The 19,887-nt window shown below is 39.0% G+C and overlaps 1 pseudogene; it reads right to left on the bottom strand.

Moving 5' to 3' along the window:
• Window positions 1-6,538: 6,538 nt before the first annotated feature.
• Window positions 6,539-7,373, bottom strand: LOC110681432 (annotated as a pseudogene).
• Window positions 7,374-19,887: the final 12,514 nt, after the last annotated feature.

Below are 19,887 nucleotides of genomic sequence, written 5' to 3' on the forward strand. Positions count from 1 at the left end.
GACGAGTCACATAAATCTGCTCGATTTTAAAATAGACCCCTAAATTTCACTTTATAAATCAACGAGTTGACTGTCTGTAAGAAATGATTAAACAAAGATGGTGTGATCATTTTGAAATTTTATTACATAGTTTTCCTAGTGAATTGTCGTGGTCATAGGCTACTTAATTTTCAGAATCATTCACCATAGCCTACTACAAACTCGACCTGATTACACAAAAAGAAACATACTTTTTGTCGTCTTTTTTTTTTCGGCGCTGGATTATATCGGATAAACACAACCGTCGATAACGATTTTAAAACCTTGAATCCTGGCATGATTTCAAAATATTATCTGCAATGCCTCCTACCAGATATTCAACCAATTCTTCCGGTGAATGGAGCTTCTATGCATGCCCTGTTTTCTACTGAAAAGTTATTTCTTAGCCTATCTTGAGCATGAAAAAATCAGGCAAGGAATCGCCCAAGAAAGCACATTTTCTGATACCAGAACGAAGATGAAAACAGCTCTCAGTTCAAACGGGATTGATTGTAGAAAATTTCTGCAAGGAATGGACAAGTAACTTCTTGAGCCATGTCTTATCAGCAGCAAATTAGCTATTACTATGTTAGTTACGAGTTTACAGATAGTATTCATCAAATGATTCTCTTTCCGACCAGATTCATGTTACAAGTCGACTTTTCAATGGGGTATACGGTCACGCCTCTCACACCGAGGACCTGGGATCGAATCCCATCCCGAGTGAGTCACTTATGACAAAACGGTTATAGTGTCGACTGCCTTCAGAAGGGAAGTAAAGCCATTGGTCCCGGGATGAACTAGCCCAGGGATAAAATCTCGATAATAAAGATAGAAAAATTGGTATACATTGAAATTGATCGCCAAAATGTTTTGTAATTTATATTAGGGTTCCATAGCTTCTTATCACAAAATCTACGTTCGAATGTAACCAATTATAGGTAGGCTTTTCTTTTCACTGACTTGAATAATACAATGTCTGGTAACTAACATTGGCTTATTTCGTATTAGATGACACGGCAGTTCGCAAGACATTTCCATTACTTTGTTGACAAAATTATGTTGAATTCAGTTTTCAACATATTTTCTAATGCTCTTTCAGCTGCACTAATGAGATAAGAATTGTTCAGAAAAATAAGAAAAACAGCAAGCCAAATTGTCCCATAATAAAAAGTACCGCATATCAGTCCCACTACAGATTTTCGCACCGCGCGACACAAAAATGAGCCGTGTTTTGACCATCTTTGCATTTTTCTCGGAAAGATATCGTAATGAAAAGTACATTGTAAAAGTTTCAATAATAATCAGAAAACGTCGTCAACATTGAAGAAAATGGCGTCATGGCGTATACTATGTTCAAAAATTTGGTCATGGTAATGATTGTAAAGCAAGAGAATTTGCGTTTTCAACTTCATTAGTACATCAAATCTCGTTAATAAAGATAATAATAATAATAATAATTCATTAGTACATGAAAATAGACGGAGCAGCTCAGGTCTGAAAGGCTCTATAATAAAGTAATGGAAAAACTTCAGTAGTAACGTTACCAGTTACCAGCTTTTAAATAAAAGTTTCTACACAAGTTCTTGTTTGAGTTAGAGCGAGATTTCCATGCCCATTTCCATTCCCTAACGGGAATTCAATAACAAATGAGATTTTTTCAGTCATATAATAAACACAAAAAATATCAACGAATTTAGTTTTTTTTTTAAATTAAAAACAAAATATTTATTCTTAAAAAAGTCAATGAATATTAGACAAGGGGTCCTGATCAGCCGTATGATGCAACAGAGTCGCGATGCTCTCACAAGAGTGGTGGACGATACTTACGTCCATCTTTCGGATCCTCGTGGTCTGCTTCGTATCCTTGGCCCGCCAATCATATTTGAACACTAGGGCATTAAGGGAACTGAAAAAATCCTCAATAGGACGGCACTGGGGCAATTTGGTCAGGTTCCTTTCTTTCAGCACGTACGGTAAAATCGTAAAATCGTACAACGCGCTCGCGGAGTGCTTGCTGATTCGACGCCATCTTCGATTGAATTGACATACCCGAGCGAAAAGAAACATGCCACCCACATGCATGAGAAACACTCACTCGATTGTTTGCGTTTCCCTCGCTCACTTTCAAGAGCGATGTTGCCGTTCCTCCTACCAAGCTGAGTGTTTCAATTTCCAATTGCGCTCTACTTCTTCGCTGAGCGACAAGTTAGACAAAAACGGCAACAGAATTATTCACTATCGACTCCGTGTGCCGTAGGCATTCGATTGCAGTAGCCGAATGATTTTTTACATTTCGACTCAACGGAGTAGTATTCACTGACTGGAAATACAGCCGGCGGAATGATTCAGTAAAGTTCTCTCTCTGCTCTGTGAGTTTTTTGATTTTCGGGTTATCTCAATCGTTTGCGATTCGTCGAGATTGAGCTCCCCCTAGTAGCGTTCGGCTCTCACTGAACTTTCGGTGGCAGCAGATACTTTGCTATTTTTATTGGTAGCGTTCGAGTGAGTGAGTGAATTTCCCCAAGCTTGGACCCATTTTGGGGAGTCTTGAAAGAACAATTTTAAGATCTTTACTATGATTACAGAAATGTATTGAAATCGTTCTTATTTTTACTCAACACCCGTTAGAAAGAGTTTTGATGATTTGCTGGTACTTTACCGATGTTCGAGATATCCATTTCCAAGAACGACGCTTTGAATCTCCTTGATTTGAATCAGCTAGTTTAAATCCGGAACGTTGAATCATAGCCTACTTAAATTAAGACTCATCATAGTTTGCTTAAATTCAGACTCATTTTAGCCTACTTAAATTTAGGACTCATTAATTTTATTTATTTTATTTATTTTCGTCAATCAATAGTAGACTACACGTTTACTTATTCTATGTTGTATTATATCTTAAGGAATTAAAATATTGTCTTAGCTTTGTACGCGACATGGGTCAGATCAATTTCTGTGCATGCTGATTATAAAGCGACATCATTCGATTCATTGGGCCTAATTTTGCATAGTTAGTTCGATGATTATTTGATGCAAACAAATTCCGATTTCTTAACTGTCTAGCGGGCGTGTAGAAATTCAAACATGATAAAAGATGGGTGGAATCAATACGCTGCGATACAATATCATTGACAAATGAAATCATGGCTATTTCGCGACGCTCATTTAAAGTTTGAATATCGATAAGCATGCATCGAGCCTCGTATGATGGCAGTGGAAACGTTGTCCAGCCTAATTTGCGTAAGGCATATAAAAGAAATTGCTTCTGTACTGATTCAATTCTATCACCATGTGTTTTTATATGCGGAGACCACACAATACTACAATATTCTAGAACTGATCTTACATAAGCAATGTACAAGGTTTTAATCGTATATGGATCCCGAAAATTGTAGCTAAAACGCTTAATAAAGCTCAACATATTGGTTGCTTTATGGATAATCGTATTATAATGATCAGTAAAGGTAAGTTTAGAATCTAATATGACACCTAAATCTCTAATCTTATCGCACTTTTGAACAATTTGATTTCCTAAAGAGACAGTAATCTGTGGTGTATTCCGTTTTCTGCTATATGTGATTAAATTACATTTTTTGACGTTTAATTGAAGTAAGCTTTTGCTACACCATTTATCAAATATACTTATTTCATTCAGATATATGTCGCTATCTTTGTTGCTATTGATTTCCATATAAAGTTTCATATCGTCGGCATAAATCAGAATTTTAAGATGTTTAAGCACATATGAAATATCGTTAAACAAATAATATAAATAACAATGGACCTAAATGCGAACCCTGGGGAACTCCTGATGTAACGTGAACAGGTTTAGACATTTTTCCCTCAAATCTAACTATTTGTTGGGCGATCTGTTAAATAAGATTCAATCCAGTTGAGGAGTCTCATCGCAATTCCCATTTTATTGAGCTTGAAAATCAACATAGGAATGTCTAGTCTGTCAAATGCCTTACTAAATCGGTGTAAAGTGATTCGACGTGGTTACCTCTATCCATTGCATTCAAAGTGTAATTTACAAATTCCAGAAGGTTTGTTGTAGTAGAACGACCTTTATAGAAACCATGTTGTGTATTCGTTATTCTATGTTTTATTTGGCTGAACACATTTTTTATTTATAATTGATTCAAATAGTTTCGGAATGGATGAAATAATAGCAATTCCACGATAATTTCGAACATCAGATTTTCTACCAGACTTGTAAATGGGTATGAGATACGATCTTTTCCATTCTTTTGGAAATCTGCTCATTTCAAGTGACATGTTGAATAGCCAAAATAATGGTGCTGTAAATTCATTAGCTAAAGTTTTTCAGTAAAATAGGTGGGATTCCATCTGGCCCTGATCCTTTGGTGGAATCTAAATTCTTCAGTCCTGTTAAAATGTCCTGTACCAGTATTTGACTTACACCGATATCGCTTGTGAAATCAGGAAAACTAGTAAAATATTCAAAGTCACGATCTTTATCCGAAAAGTTAGTAAAAGTCTCTTGGAAAAAAGTAGCAAAAAGATTGCACATACCATCTGGATTATCTGCTGCTCTATCATCCAAGTCATTTTAGATGGAAAATTGTTGGACTTCATCTTCGATTTAGCATAATTGAAGAAATTCCTAGGGCAAGATTTTAAATCATTTTCTATTTTTGTGTTGTACTCTTCAAGTGCAGCGGATATGGCTTGATTAAGTTGGTTGACAATATACAATAATTTTCTAAACTTTCTCGAGATTTTTGTTGCCTGTAAATTTTATGAGCCTTTTGCTTACGATTTTTTAAATTAGTTATTTGCTTATTAATCCAAACAGGGTTTTTCGACCCATTTCTACGACGTCTTCGCAATAGAGGAACTTCCATCTGAATAATTTCCGACAAAATTGAATAAAAATCCGTCACTGCACTTTCTAAATCTCCTTGGTTTTTCAAAACGGATTGCCAATCTATTCTATTTAATTTTCGTTTAATTCCGTCATAATTGGCGTTTTTATAATCAAAGAAATTCTCAAAGTCACAGTTGTCAGAATTGTGATTATTGTGAACAAAAATTGAGTACTCAATAGCTGTGTGAAATGCTTCATTTTTCCATAGTGGGAGAACAGATTCATTCACACAGAAATCTTCCATAATGTTTGAGAATAAGAAGTCCAAATAACAGTTTTGCCCGGTTTTTCACATGATTTATTTGATTTAAACCTAAAAATGCAGCTTTTTCAAAAATAAATTGTAATGATTCGTTTTCACCGACAACCGGAAGCAGAATGCTTTCGTTTTCGGAATCACGAATAAAATCGCATTACGCTGATTAAAGTCGCCATAGATATGCACTTTGAATTCTGGAGATAACTGGGATACGATTTCTTCAGCAGTTTGAAAGAAAATTTCATATGATGATTTGCAAGCTTGGTCTGGCGGAAATACACAGAAGCAAATATATGTGTTTCTCCGGCGATGTGTGCTTTCACCCACACATGTTCAAATTCTTTATGTTTTGATGAAATTATTAATTCTGATTGAATTTAGTAGATATTGCGATGAGAACTCCACCACCAGACATTCTTTGGGTAAGGACCAAATCTCGGTCGTCTCTGAATACATTAAAACTATTACCAAAACTTCTTCACTTTAATTTTTTCATTCCAACTAGTTTCAGTGTCCATAACAACTGAGAAGGATGAAGTTAGAATCCTTTTATAAATTTCGTTCATTTTAGATGCACTCTTCATGCGATTAAAATTTTGGCATTAACCATAGTTTAGTACGAAACTGTCTTCGAAATAATCATGATAATTTAATAACGATGCACAATAATTTATAAAGCCCAGATAATGTCTCTTTCAATTATAGACACTAGATGTAGAGTTTGGGATATGTCATCATTCAATCATTGAATGAGAGCAATTTTTAATGAAGAATAGATTTTTATTATTGAAATAAAATGTTTTTATATGCAGTACAAATTGACAGTCCAAGAATTTCAACCCAAAACACTTCGTACAGGAAGCACTATGTTCCGTCATTCTAGCCCATCATTTTACGGTACTGCTTGATCCACATCTGAATATTTTGCAGATGCACTTGACGCGCTCCTCGCACCGAGCCGGGGTCATTCTCATCCGCTGCACGCAAATCAATGTGATGGGCACCTTCGGGTATCAACACCACTTTGATGGCGTTGTTTGGCGACTGCAGGACACCACCTCCAGACCACGGATCCATAAGCCATTGCTGAACACGATGTTCGATGCTCCACTGAAATTGAAATGCATAGGTTATTCTGTTCAAGTGTATCAACGGAAATTTCAACTCACTCCAAATACAATCCACCATACGTAGTCAACGCGACAGTCTTCTTCGGTCGTACACCAAACTTTTTGAAACAATCGTCTGAGAACTTCTTCTCGTCCAAGCCTTCTTCGGGAACATGTCTTTTCCGGGATCCCTCGGAGCACATTGGCATCCACATTTCCGTGCACGATTGGAAATCCCATCCGGATGTTCCCATATTGTCATCGTAGGCATTCCGCGATGTTCAGGCACTTGGTCTTACCGGTGTAATTCGAGTAGATACTCAACGCCTCCTGCAGACGGCCAATTAATTCGAGCCCGGTGAAGTTCTGAGCCAATCGACCGCAAAATTCCCTCACCGGATACGCCGGAACCGGTGCCAGGAAACTAGAATTGTACGGGTAGTTTATCATGGCCAAGTTTCCATAAACATCTGTGAGGTAATCGAAGAATGTCTCGGTGATATCCTCTGCCTTGGTGATGTTCCCACAGAACTTGAACTTGTCCTTCAACGTTTTCAAGCCGTCAGCAGTCGAGGAGTAGTTCTTCAGAGTATCCCACGATCTGGCAATATTCAATGAACATTCCCTGGTATACGCAACGCTAAAAACCGATGTTAAAATCTGACTGAACACGCCGCAATCAGTGTCGAACTGACGAATCGGAGCAGAGGACGCGATGGCACCGGTAACCAGATGCGGATACTTCATGCGGAACCACGCGGCCAACATTCCCCCGTAAGAACCACCGAAGGCAATTACCGGTCGACCACGGGTTGACCGATTGGAAGGATTAATCTCCGCCAGCAGATCGGCGAAATCCGCCAACGCCTGTTCCGAACTGAGGTACCCCAGATGCTTCGGAGATTCGTAGGAAGCGTTCCCAAATGGAAGCGTTTTGCCGTAGAAGCGATGTTCCGCAAAAAACGAGCGACGCTTTCAACTTGGGCGCAATGTCCCACATGAATCCGGTGTTCTGGGCAAAGTTTTCGATATCACCCTCGTTACCAGTGTAGAACAGGATGGGGCCTTTCCCATCCGGATTGGTAGGTGTCATTGACCAGGTATCTGTAAAGGTATTGTGTCAATGGTAGATTAATGTGACGACTGCTTTGAACCGTAGCGCTACACTAACCTCATTTTAAATGTGACACTTTCGTTCACCATACGTAAAATGGTCCAACGGAACATCCAGATACTTGATTTGGTATTCATATTTGGCACTGATTTGAGCCGTCATTAGACAAATGACGAGCAACCCCAATATCAGAGAATGAGTTTTCTTTGGTGTTCATGTTCGAGTTGAAACTACAAAAATAGCAAGTTATAATATTTGTTCAATTGTATCTTACAAATTAAATTTGAAAATACTTACAATCTGCTATGTGTATAACAGTACACCAAAACACATCTCCTAGTATGACTCAATCTATCGTTAAAACTTCACCCTTATCAATTAGCAAGTAATAGTAACGGAGGCATTCGACTGACTGTAATGCAAAACAAAAAGCGTATTTAAACGTTATTAAAAAAGTAAAAACACAGGCACAGCCGGCACCAATCTGGAAGACAAACAGAGAATAGCTTCCTTTCTGTCGGACAGCTGATAGGAGATTGAATGACGGTGCTGAGAAAGCAGAGAGCTTCAAACCAGGGTAAAGCCGAATATTGATTCAGTGGATATCGCATCTCACAGCATACGGAGAGAGCGACAGGGAGAGGAAGCCGTCGAAATGACATTCATATGCTGTGTATGCACAGTAAAATGATGGAACTTTTTAAAAGAAGATATACACGAATGGCAACGAAGCCCCCAGAAATTTGAGACATCCTAAACCCACTTAAAGCTTTAGAATTTTTGGAACGTTGAGGCTCAAGCTTTCGAATTTTGAACATTTAGATGATTCAACATGTATGTTTTTTGAACATTTTGATAAATAAAACATTGATCATTGGAAAATTTAATATTGATTCTTAATCCATATTCACACAATTGTGCCATAGAACATAGGACAATTATGCGAACTTATCATGAATCGTGGACAATTTTACGACAATGAAATAGTTATCAAATGGTGTTCAAAAGCAAATGCTAGGTTCAAGTAAATTATTGCACACTTGTTTGAAGTTCCGATATATTGATCCGTCAAAAAGATGGTAATCTCGCTTGTAGCATACAACAAGTTGTAATTCGCTAAACCAGATAAATTTATAGATTCTGCTGATCAGTGTTAAAATTAATGTTTTTAATGAAATAGCATCCCAATTCCTACTATCGAGAAAAAAAAACTAAGAGTCGTGCTATAAAAGCAGCAAGTAATGTTGAGAACCGCGATGCAACGCAGAATTTTGGCTAATCAAGTCCGATGTCCCCCCTGGAACTACCTCATGGTATTACCACAGACACAACAGACGTAACACTTAGAACATTTTTTTTTCAAAATCCCATCGCCCCAGTTTCAGGGCTGGTAGCAGTCAGACAGCAAAATAATAGGTGACTTTAGTGATCAAAATGATCAAAAAAGTGACCAAATAGTGACCAAAAAATGACCTAAAAGTGACTTGATAACTACAAGTATTAGTCATTAAATAACTAGAAATGAAAATACGTGTGTGTATATTACCCATTCCACATACAGTGGGATTCGCTCGTTGGGGGTCCGCTAGAAGGTATGACTCGATGGTTGGATGTTCGCTGGTTGGAAAATATGCCAACTAAAAAGCACTCGAATGTCAGAAGAAGATGTCAAACTGACTTTGACGTCTGACTACCGTCGCATTGAAGTCTCCATATATAAAACAAACGTGTATGTTTATGTGCGTTTCGTAACGTGATTTGTGCTCCAGATGCGTTCGTCTGGAGCATTTTCACCAGCTGTCAGTCGTTCCAACTAACGGGTCGGATTCGTTAGATGGAAGGCAGTCGTGTTCCAACCAGCAAATCCCCGCTGTATTAGGTGTTGTGGTGGAATTTTGAGTGAAACTGGCAACACTGAGTAATAGAAATATCAATAGTGAAATGTTGGAGATCGTATCTTGGAAGCCTGGAATAAAAACCAATTGTATGTATAATCATAAGTTCTAAACTAGTTTAATAATAAAAAAAATGAATTACAGCATTGAAGCTGCTATCACAAAGCTGGTTTATTGGTTTATTGCGCCAACGATGACGATTCCCAACATTAGGCGAATTTAAAATGTAGAGAACTGCAGTAATTTCAAATTTCAAATTTTCCTAACAGTTATCTGTCTGAGATAGGACTTGAGTATGACAATGGTAAAAAAATAGCGTTTTCGAGATTTCATTTATCGTTTTTCACAAGACGAACATTAGCTTAAAATAAGGTTACTATGTTAGATTTCTGATTTCAGTCAAAAAAAAATGCATGAACGTTGGTAAACAAACTCGTGATAGAATTCTTAGCAAATTCCTGTTCATGAGGAACTTACTGGCAAGATTTTGAAGTAGGGATGCAAAATGCATTACTTGAAGCATTTCTTAACAAAGCTGTGGAATAAATCCAGGTAAAAGTTTGGTTGTAGACAAAATTACGGCGAAAATCGAGAATAAATTTCAGAACAGGAAAAAAATCCTGAGAGAATTCAAAGTTCAGAAAGAAACGATAATATATACTCATGCTAAATTGGTGGCAGACTTTCTGTAGAATAAATAAACCAAATAAACAATAACTGCAGAACACAATGGATTTCAAGCAAAATCGAAAAAAAACAAATTAGATGAATGTCGTGCATAAAAAATTAGGATTTCACTAGAATTCCAACTGAACATTTCAATAAATGAGTTATTGAAAATAATCACATCACTCAGTGGCGACTCGTAAACTCACGTCATTATCTGATATACGACCCTGAAATGACTAATTTTGCAAATTTAAATTATAAAGGAAACAGTAAACGATAGGAAGCACATATTTGACGTTAGAGAATAGCCACTGATAACACTAGTGATTAATTATTATCGTCCAAACCTTTTTTTTTGTTTAGTAATAGTTGACCGAAGTCGTGTTAAAAACAGTGCCAAGGGTTAATCAATGGAAACTTATATTGTTTATTTCTTGGAATTTCTGAAGTGATGTCTGAAATGATTTCCAGCAAAAATAATACTTTCTTTTGAAATCATGGACGAGTTGAGCATGAGCATGAGCATGAGCATGATTGACCGCCCGCAGATGCTACTCCGTTATTGCAAGAACAGCTGTATTACACAGGGAACCAACAGACGCTACTCGGGATCAGTAGCATCCTCAATGTGTAAGTACTGGTGCTCTCATTATTATAACAAACAATAACGGCTGCGTCCGAATGCAGGTCAATTTAGGGATGGGTGGGAAATGTTGACGTGTTACTTGCTTTATGGAAGCCGAGGAGTCTCTGCACTTCCACAACAGTAACACTGGGAGTTTGGATATGGGGGAGGGATTCGTTTTGGTAAACGATAAATATATCATTTGAAATGAATGCTTCTAAGCGGATTCGCGATATTACTCGATAAACGAATTGAACGCCGAACAAGTGTTCGTCACACGCCCTCATAGGAGCAAGCGACAAGATCAAAGAATCTAACACTACTAACGCGTTCCGCGACACGCGATTTTTTTTTAAGAACTAGCGGACCGATTCACTTTTTCACTTTTTCCACCGACGCGCGACATGTTCGATCCTGCCCTCATCACCCGCTCCCGAAGAAGCAAGCGTCAAGGTCGAAGGATCAAGCTGAGCTCCTTTTGAAATCATGGACGAGTTTCTGACAACTCTTTGAATTTATTTTGGTTGTTATTCCTAGCCAATTGTGGCTTATCCTCCGGAGGAGTTTTGATGATGTTTTTTTCAGAGTCTGGTTATGGGTTTCTTTTATAGCCGTAGATTACTCAGATCAGATATTGGTCCAAGGTTTTGCCAAAATTTGATAAACTATTACAGACAACAAATTCATCTCAATGTTGCTTTCTAAGTTTTGCCAAAATGTTCTCCAAAGCTTTTCCCAGGAACTTTTTAAATTTTCCATCGGAAATGTCTACGGAATATTCACTTGAATTCTTCCAAAAAGTTAGCCAGGAGGGCGGGGATGAACCAGCCTCGGGCTGAACTAAGGATTCAATAACACTGTTCGACAAAATAAAAATTTTGGATGGATCAGGGAGGCGTCTATATGGGTCTTGAAGTGCAAGAAAAGTGTAGAAAGAGGCCGTTTTCAAATGATTTGCAGCACCCCTGGATTATCTTTTGACAATGTTTGAAAATTTGGCATTTTTAATCACAAAAAGTGTAATAAGCAAAATATCATTATCTTTTTAAATTCAATTATTCAACCATTGAATTTGTCAAATCAATATTTTTAGCACTGTATGACTTCAGGGAACGTGCACTTTTCCTGAAGAATATTGGCATCAATTTTATATATGAATATGGAATGTTAACGATCATTAAACTCGCGTGTGAGGATGTGCACCATATAAATACTATTTTTTTTCTATTTCACACATCTGGTTCATTATATAATAATTATTATAGGTTCAAGAAGTTGCTTGATTATGATTTGATTCTTTGCTCTATTAGATAAAGCAATTGGCAATGCAATCCAGTAACATTTGATTTCAACAAGGATTTGACTACAGAAAATTGATGTGTCAGTTATGTCAGTTATATGGGCTGGTTGCTCTCATAAACTCTCAGCAGTAATACAAAATTAGGTTGGACACTGACAAATAAGTGGTCTTACATGAGCTAGTAGGTTTATCAGGAGATGATGATGAAGTCTGTGAATAATAAGATAATATTGTTATCTGCGATTTCTAAATATTTTTATAGGTACTCATTAAGAATAGATTACAGATCCATTCATTATCAGAATATCCCTAGAAATTACAGACTAACGTAAAATAGCAACCAATAATCTAGTAATCAACATTTTCACGTTTTTTGCGACACCACTTGACAGTCGCTCAGGTAGGCATGAGCTCTTTTTAATTAAATTTGTGCACAATACTATTCATTTGTGAAAACTGATTTAGTGGTAACATGCCTGCTTCTTACTTTAAGATGAAACAATTTCTAGTTAAACCATTTCCGATATATTTTTTAGTTTTTAGTTCTACATTTCACATTTTTTCCGGCAATTTCAATCAAACTTTCAAATGGGGCGTTAGTTTCTTGTTCAAATGGGATGTTTTCTTCAATGGGTTTAGTTGTAAGCTTTTAAGAACATAAAAAAGTCGACCCATTAGGGTTAATTTTAACTCGTTTCCCATATGAGGCCAAACGTCTCCATTTATGAAGCCCCATTCCATATCCTCTAAACAAGTAAAAATGCTTTTCGATTAAGTAAAGGAACAATTTATCCATACATTTATGATAAACAAATTTGCGAAGCTTCATATAATGTCTGTTTTTCTTTCTTTAAGCAGGAAGACATTAGAAAAACACAGTGTTTTACTAATTTAGATTTTATCACAATAATTTGTGCAATTTAACATAAATCCAAACTGAAAGTTTGATTAAAATTGCCGAAAAATATGTGAAATGTTAAAACCCAAAAAATAAAACAATATCGGAAATGGTTTAACCAGAAATTGTTTCATCTTAAAAGTAAGAAGCAGGCATGTTACCACTAAATCAGTTTTCACAAATGAATAGTATGCACAAACTGAATCAAAAATAGCTCAAGCCTACCTGACCAGCTTTCGCAATAAAAATGTGACAATGTTGATTATTGAATTATTTGTTGCTATTTTACATTATTCTACAATTTTTCTAGGGATATTCTGATTAAAATGAATCTCACGATAAATAATCTATTCTCAATGAGTACCTATCAACATACTTAGAAATCGCAAATAACAATGTTATCACATTTTATTACAGGCATCGTCTCCTGATAAACCAGCTTGCGCATGTAAGACCACTTACTTGTCAGTGTCCAACATGTATAAATTTTGTATTACTGCTGAGAATTTATTAGACTAACCAGCCCATTTAAACATAACAGACACATCAATTTTCTGTAGTCGTATCCTTGTTCAAATCAAAATGTAACTGGATTGCATTGCCAATTGCTTTATCCAACGGAGCAAAGAATCGAATTATAATCAAGCGTCTTCTCAAACCTATAATAATTATTATATATTGAACCAGATGTATGAAATAGAAAAAAAAAAGTAGTATTTATAGTACTCACACGCTTGTTTAATATTCATATATAAAATTGATGCCAATATTCTTCTGAAATGGTGCACGTTTCCCTGAAGTCATACAGTGCTAAAAAATATTGGTTTGACAAATTCAATGGTTGAATAATTGAATTTTAAAAGATATTGATATTTTGCTTATTACACTTTTTGTGATTAAAAATGCCAAATTTTCAAACATTGTCAAAAAATAATCCAGGGGTGCTGCAAATCATTTAAAAACGACCTCTTTCTACACTTTTCTTGCACTTCAAGACCCATATAGACGCGTCCCTGATCCATCCAAAAATTTTATTTGTCGAACAGTGTTATATTATAGTTAGCCAGGAGTCTCTATTTTTTGAGTCAAGAATCTTGACACCTTGATTTTAAAACCACACTATTCTTGTCTTTATAATAACAAATATCTGTTTCTTGTCGTTTGAGTTTAAAAAGCTAACCCAGTATTAAATTTCATTATCAAAAAGTGACTTTAGTGACCATTTTTCTGAAAAAAGTGACTTCAGTGACTTTTTGTTGGAAATAGTGACTTTTAGTGACCAGGTCGAAAAAAGTGACCAAGTCACTTAAAAAGTGACTTGCTACCAGCCCTGCAGTTTACACTATCATCATCTGGTGGGCATGTTGCACGCAAAGGTGTTTCGTGCAACAAGACCGGCAGATGGCAGTAGTGTATAACATCAAACGCGAAGGAGCTCAATGCGCGCGCCTCTGGTTGCGATATTTGTAACATGACGAATTTGAAATGATCGTTAAATGAGTGGTCGATGGAAATTTCTTCAGTGTTATGCCTGCCATTTTGGGGCCGACCACACGCCTGGGTCATGTGAGACTTTTTCGATGGATGCTGCTGTGTTTTGTTGGTGCACTTGACTCCATTTTTTTGCTCGTCATGCTCTACGGGCGGGTTGGATGCCGAGGTAGGTCTTGCGATTCCGTTTGAGGGGTGACTTCCGTTTCGCAAACGCCCCGACGATCCACAGCCGGCGGTTCGTCGTGATCGATACTACTCGGCTTAGTTCCGACGATGATGCTAGCCTACTCCAATGGAGAGTACCTGGACGGAGGAATATCTCCCGAAACCGGTAACGTTACGCGTTGTTCATACTCAGTTGTTGGCCGGTAGAGTGCCGAAGTCGGCCCAGAGATTCCGGTTGGAGGATGGCTCCGGTGCACTGGCGCTCCGACGACTCAAGCCGATGATACGCTCGTACTACTCAGAATAGCCTCGACGGTGGATCTATCCTACTCCGACGAAGATTTACCCGGCGGCGGAAGATTTTCCGAACCGATGCTATCCGGGCAGATGCCGAGGTCGATCCTGCGATTCCGGTGGAAGGAAACTTCCAGTTCACAGACGCCCCGACAATCATTGGCCGGGCGGTTCCGCGATCTACTCAGCTAGTCATCGACGGTGGACTTAGCCTACTCCGAAGCCCTGGCGACCATTTGTCGGTGCTGTTTCACGATCTACTCTGCAAGTCCCCGGCGGAGGATCTAGCCTACTCCGACTTGATGGTGGTCGGTCAAGTGTCAGGGTCGGTTTTGAAATTCCGGTTGGAGGGTGACTTCCGGGTTTACAGGCGCCCCGACGACTTATTACCGATACTACGTTACGCTCGTTCTACTCGGTCTAGTCCCCGACGGGAGTATCCAGCCTACTCCGATCACTCCCGATGGTCTCCTCTCATCAACAGACTGACTTATCGAGTGCCGAGGTCGGTCCGACAAATCCAGTGGGAGGTTAGCTTCCGATTCATCAGCGCCCCGACGACCCGACGTCAAGCGCTGCTCTCTGCATCTCGTTTCGCTGCTCTTCTGCCAGTTGCGCTGTAAGCCAGACATTATTTGCACCACCATGTTGGTCATCATATTCCAAAGATCGGGATCGCCTATCATTCCGTGTACCACACCTTCTACGCTGAATTACTCACCAAAAGCAGCCACCACCGTGTTTCGTTCTATGTTGAACCTCGGGCAGTCGAAGACAACATGTTCTGCCGTTTCTCATATCTCCATACACTCAGGACAGAATGGTGAAGACGCATGGCCGAATCGATGCAGATACTGCTGAAGCAGCCGTGACCTGACAAGAGCTGTGTCAGGTGGAAGTTCCCTTCTCCGTGCTCCCTGTTCACCCAGGCCGATAGATTCGGGATGAGCCTGTGGGCTGCCACGTAGCCAGCGAACGAATTCTTGCCAACTTACTAGCCTGCCTAGTTTTCTTCGCTGGTAACAGTTGCAGATCGGGATCATCCCAGTGATTACGCATGCCGCCTCCGAGGATATAGTCCTGTATGCGCTCACCAGTCGCACGGTGATGAGTTGAAACGTGCTGTTTAATTTATCCCAATTCCGCTAGGTCTGTAGCGCCGCACCCCAAGCTGGCGCACCGTATCTTAGCAGCGATCTTGATACCTATGTGGTGCATAATTCTTCTGAGCGCATTATTTGCCTTCGCCGCCTTCTCGCATGCATAATCGACGTGACTGTTGAAGTTCAGCCGATCGTCTAGCGTTACGCCCAGGTGTTTCAGCTTTCGCTGTGATGCTATGACATGACATGCCCCCGACTGTTATCTCATCGTGCATGACTGCTTTGCAGTTGCTAACTAGTAGCACCTACATTTTGTGGTGGGCTGTCTTCAGCTTGACTCCCTCCATCCAATCTTCGACTAGACCAATTACCTCCGTTGCCAGCATTTCTACTTCCTCCTGCGTCTCACCTTTACCATTAGGACGACGTCTTCGGCGAAGCCGACAATCTCGACCCCCTGGGTTGCTCCAGCAATAGGACCCCGTCGTACATCGCATTCCACAGTGTTGGTCCCACTATGGAACCTTGTGGGACTCCAGCCTAGGCCGTCCCTTATTTTTCGAAAATGCGAAGTGTTATAAGTTCGTCATGTAAAGTACTCACTTTAGTAAGAAAAAAATCGGGGAAATTTTTGAAGTCCGTATGTGGACGCTAAGTGGTCCCCCAACGGCCCTGAAGGCATTAGGCGTTGATGGACCCCGTGAGCAACATCGAGCTCGCTGCTCTAGTGCACGCAGCATGGGTACGAAAGTCACCAATAACAAATTGTCCTGCGCGCGTTGATAATCAGCATAGAAGTTTGTTTTCCTTGGGATGATTCAAATATTAGATAACGCAAAATTTGCCAATTTTAGACCCCCTTTCTCCCCCACATAACAGCTTTTGTATGAAAAATTTAAAATTTTTGTATGGACCGCAACACTACGGAAGACTCCCTCCCTCCCCCTCTTGCGTTACGTAATATTCGAACGATCTCTTTGTAGTTCTGAATTTTATGTCAGCGTGCAGTGTTATGAAGATATTCACAGTATATAATATTATTTTTCTTAAAATACTATGCTAATTATCAATTTGTTACTAGTGGCTTTTCGTACTAATGTTGCGTACACTAGAGCAGCGAGCTTGTTCTGGCGCACGCGTCCACGTAGAGCAGGCCTGCCCAACCTTTTTGAATCGCGGGCCAAATCGCCGAAACAATTTTGTGTCGCGGGGCCACATTTTTAAACTCACAAATATTTGCATGAAATCTGACAAAAATTAGTAAATGAAGTTCATAAATCTGACAAGAATCAGAGAATGAAATAAATTTAACTTCAAGAAATAATAAGAATATTACAAATTTTAGAACAATCTAGTCCAGAATATTTTGATGAATATACTCCAGAAATTTTGCGTCTTGTTAGAATATCCAGAATTTTATAAAAATCATAATCCGAATTCTGCTAGGATCCGACCTAGTATTATTAGCATGATCCGGGATGGGCTAAAATCCTGATCAAGCTTTCTCGAAAATCTCGGTCAGAATGTCCAGCATTTCACAAGAATCGTGCCTAGGACTTCTTCAGAATCTCACTCTTTGTTTTGAAATGCATCCTTGGAATCTTTGATAATGCTAAATTGTTTTAAAAAAAACTATTCAAAATTTTATTGTAAATTCGTTTACGGTTCTGGCTAAATATTATATAGTGTTATAAATATTGTAATCTTGCCCAGAATTTTTGAAAATTATGTTTTGAATACGATGAAAATTCTGGCGAGAAGTCTATGGACTGCTGCACAAAATTCAGTGAGAATCTTGCTAATGATATCCGTGCAAGTCGTTTGCAGAATTTTTAACAAATCCTGTTCAACATTTTGTTGAAAGCCTATCTCTTTTGTAATTCTGTCAAGGATTCTGCGTGAATAACGCCCTGGTATAGGTAATATTTATTCCCCAGAAACCTATGATTCAGTGATATTATGTATGAATATTTAGCCTGTTTTCCATAAGTTTTGTTCAGGCTGCATGGTAGTCATGGAAGAAACATTGACGAAACACTCAGAATTTGATATTTAGAATTTGAATCATCCATAAAATTAAGTATCTTAAAAGATTTAATAAAAAAGCAGTTTAAATGATTACCATACTAAAATATTAGGTTCAAACTAAATTGAAAATTAAATAGTCTTGGTATGTTCTAATTTCCGAATGGTACTAAAGTCAACGGGCCAAATATGAGAAGAATCTTCGAACCTTTCGCGGGCCGCACAAAATGAGGTCGCGGGCCGGATGCGGCCCGCGGGCCGTGGGGTAACCAATATATTTTGGACCCCTATATATTTTGGACCCCCTCGGCCATTTTCCTGCAAATTTCCCTGTTTAAATCTAAAGACCAACTCAATTCGCATGCCATTTGGAAAGATAGGACTACTCCGCACTTGCATCAACCGTTTACACATAGAAAATGTGTTTATTTTATCTGAAATTAATTTAATTTAATCGGTTCATCTATGCAACCGTTACAACACGTTACACACATAAATTGAAGCCGTCAGAAATTTCACAAATGTAAACAAAAACTTTTTTCAAATTTCTGCACTAAAAGCGTAGAATTTCTTCGGTTTTCCATTGTCAATCGATTGATTAGACTGTGGGCAAGTATATTATACAACCAGTGTCGTGGACTTGGTCGCCAAACGATAAAAATGCCGGGGGTCCAAAATATATACTTTGAGGGTCCAAAATGTATTGGTGTGTCCAAAATAATGAAAAACAGTGCTTCACAATTCAATTATTTTCGACATTTTTTTGGATCCTACATGATCGTAGGGGCATTTTTATCTCGTAGGGGAAGTTTTTCTCTACATTTTGGCATGTTTTTGACTTGGTTACGCTGTGCAATTAATTAATTGGGACAAACAACTTAAATCACTTCCTTAGGGGGTCCAAAATACGACCGTTACCCTACGTTGGGCAGGTAGAGACTTCAAGTTTTTACCTGATTTTGTCTTACCGAAAAGAGCACTTTACAATGACGAACTTATAATATTTCGCATTTTCGAAAAATTAAGGACGGCCTACTCCAGCCGTTATTCTTAACTCCTTCGGACCGGCGTCGGTTTCATATCTCAGTACACGGTTTTGGAAGTAGCTCTTCAAAATCTGGCACAAGTAGTCGGGAGCCCGCATTCTGTGCAGCGCAGTGGCAATGGCATCCCAGCTGGCGCTGTTGAACGCGTTCTTCACATCTATCGTGACCACGGCGCAGTAACGATCTCCTCTAAGCTTTTGTTGCAATGCTTTCTCGGCACTCTCCAGCACTGTCCGAATTGCGTCCACCGTCAACCTTCCTTTCCGGAACTCAAACTGCTTTTCTGAAAGCCCATTCTCGCTCTCTGTGCATTTCATCACCCTGCTGAGTATAACCCGTTCCAAAGTTTACCGAGTGTATTCAGTAAGCATATAGGCCTATATGATCCTGGATCCCTGTTGCTTCGGCAACAGTACCAGTTTCTGAATTCTCCATATTTCTGGAAATTGACCTTCGTCCAGGCATTTCTGCATAACCTTCCTTACCATATTGGATACGCAAGACCGCTGCTTCGAGTGCCACGTTGGGGATTCGTCCGAACCCGGGGCCTTGTTTAGCTTCAGCGCTTTCACAGCTGCTATAACTCCTCGTTGGAGATCTGACGAGCTTCGGCATTTTTTCTACCTCTTCATTGCATATGGTTGGCCCGGCCACAATACGGTAGGCCGCGAATACGATTCCTTTTTGTAGACCTAAGGGCATCAACGTTCAGGGCGACTGGAAGCGATTATCTCAGGACCGAATCCAGTGGAGGAGAACTATCCATTCGGCGTAGATTCAACGTACGCGGATTGTAGCCATCAAGTATCAAGTACGTAAGGTTCCGGGGAGATAAGGGTCTGAGAATACGTACGATTCATTGTAAATTCCGGATTGGAGTGACTATGAATTAACAGTGAAGATTTTTAAACAAGTGCCAAAACCGTTGACTATATCAATCGCCGAGTCTGATTGAGACTTCGGGCTAACAAGATGAGTA

The sequence above is a fragment of the Aedes aegypti genome, unplaced genomic scaffold (assembly GCF_002204515.2).
Source record: "Aedes aegypti strain LVP_AGWG unplaced genomic scaffold, AaegL5.0 Primary Assembly AGWG_AaegL5_hic_scaff_883_PBJ_arrow, whole genome shotgun sequence".
Classification (NCBI taxonomy): Eukaryota; Metazoa; Arthropoda; class Insecta; order Diptera; family Culicidae; genus Aedes; species Aedes aegypti.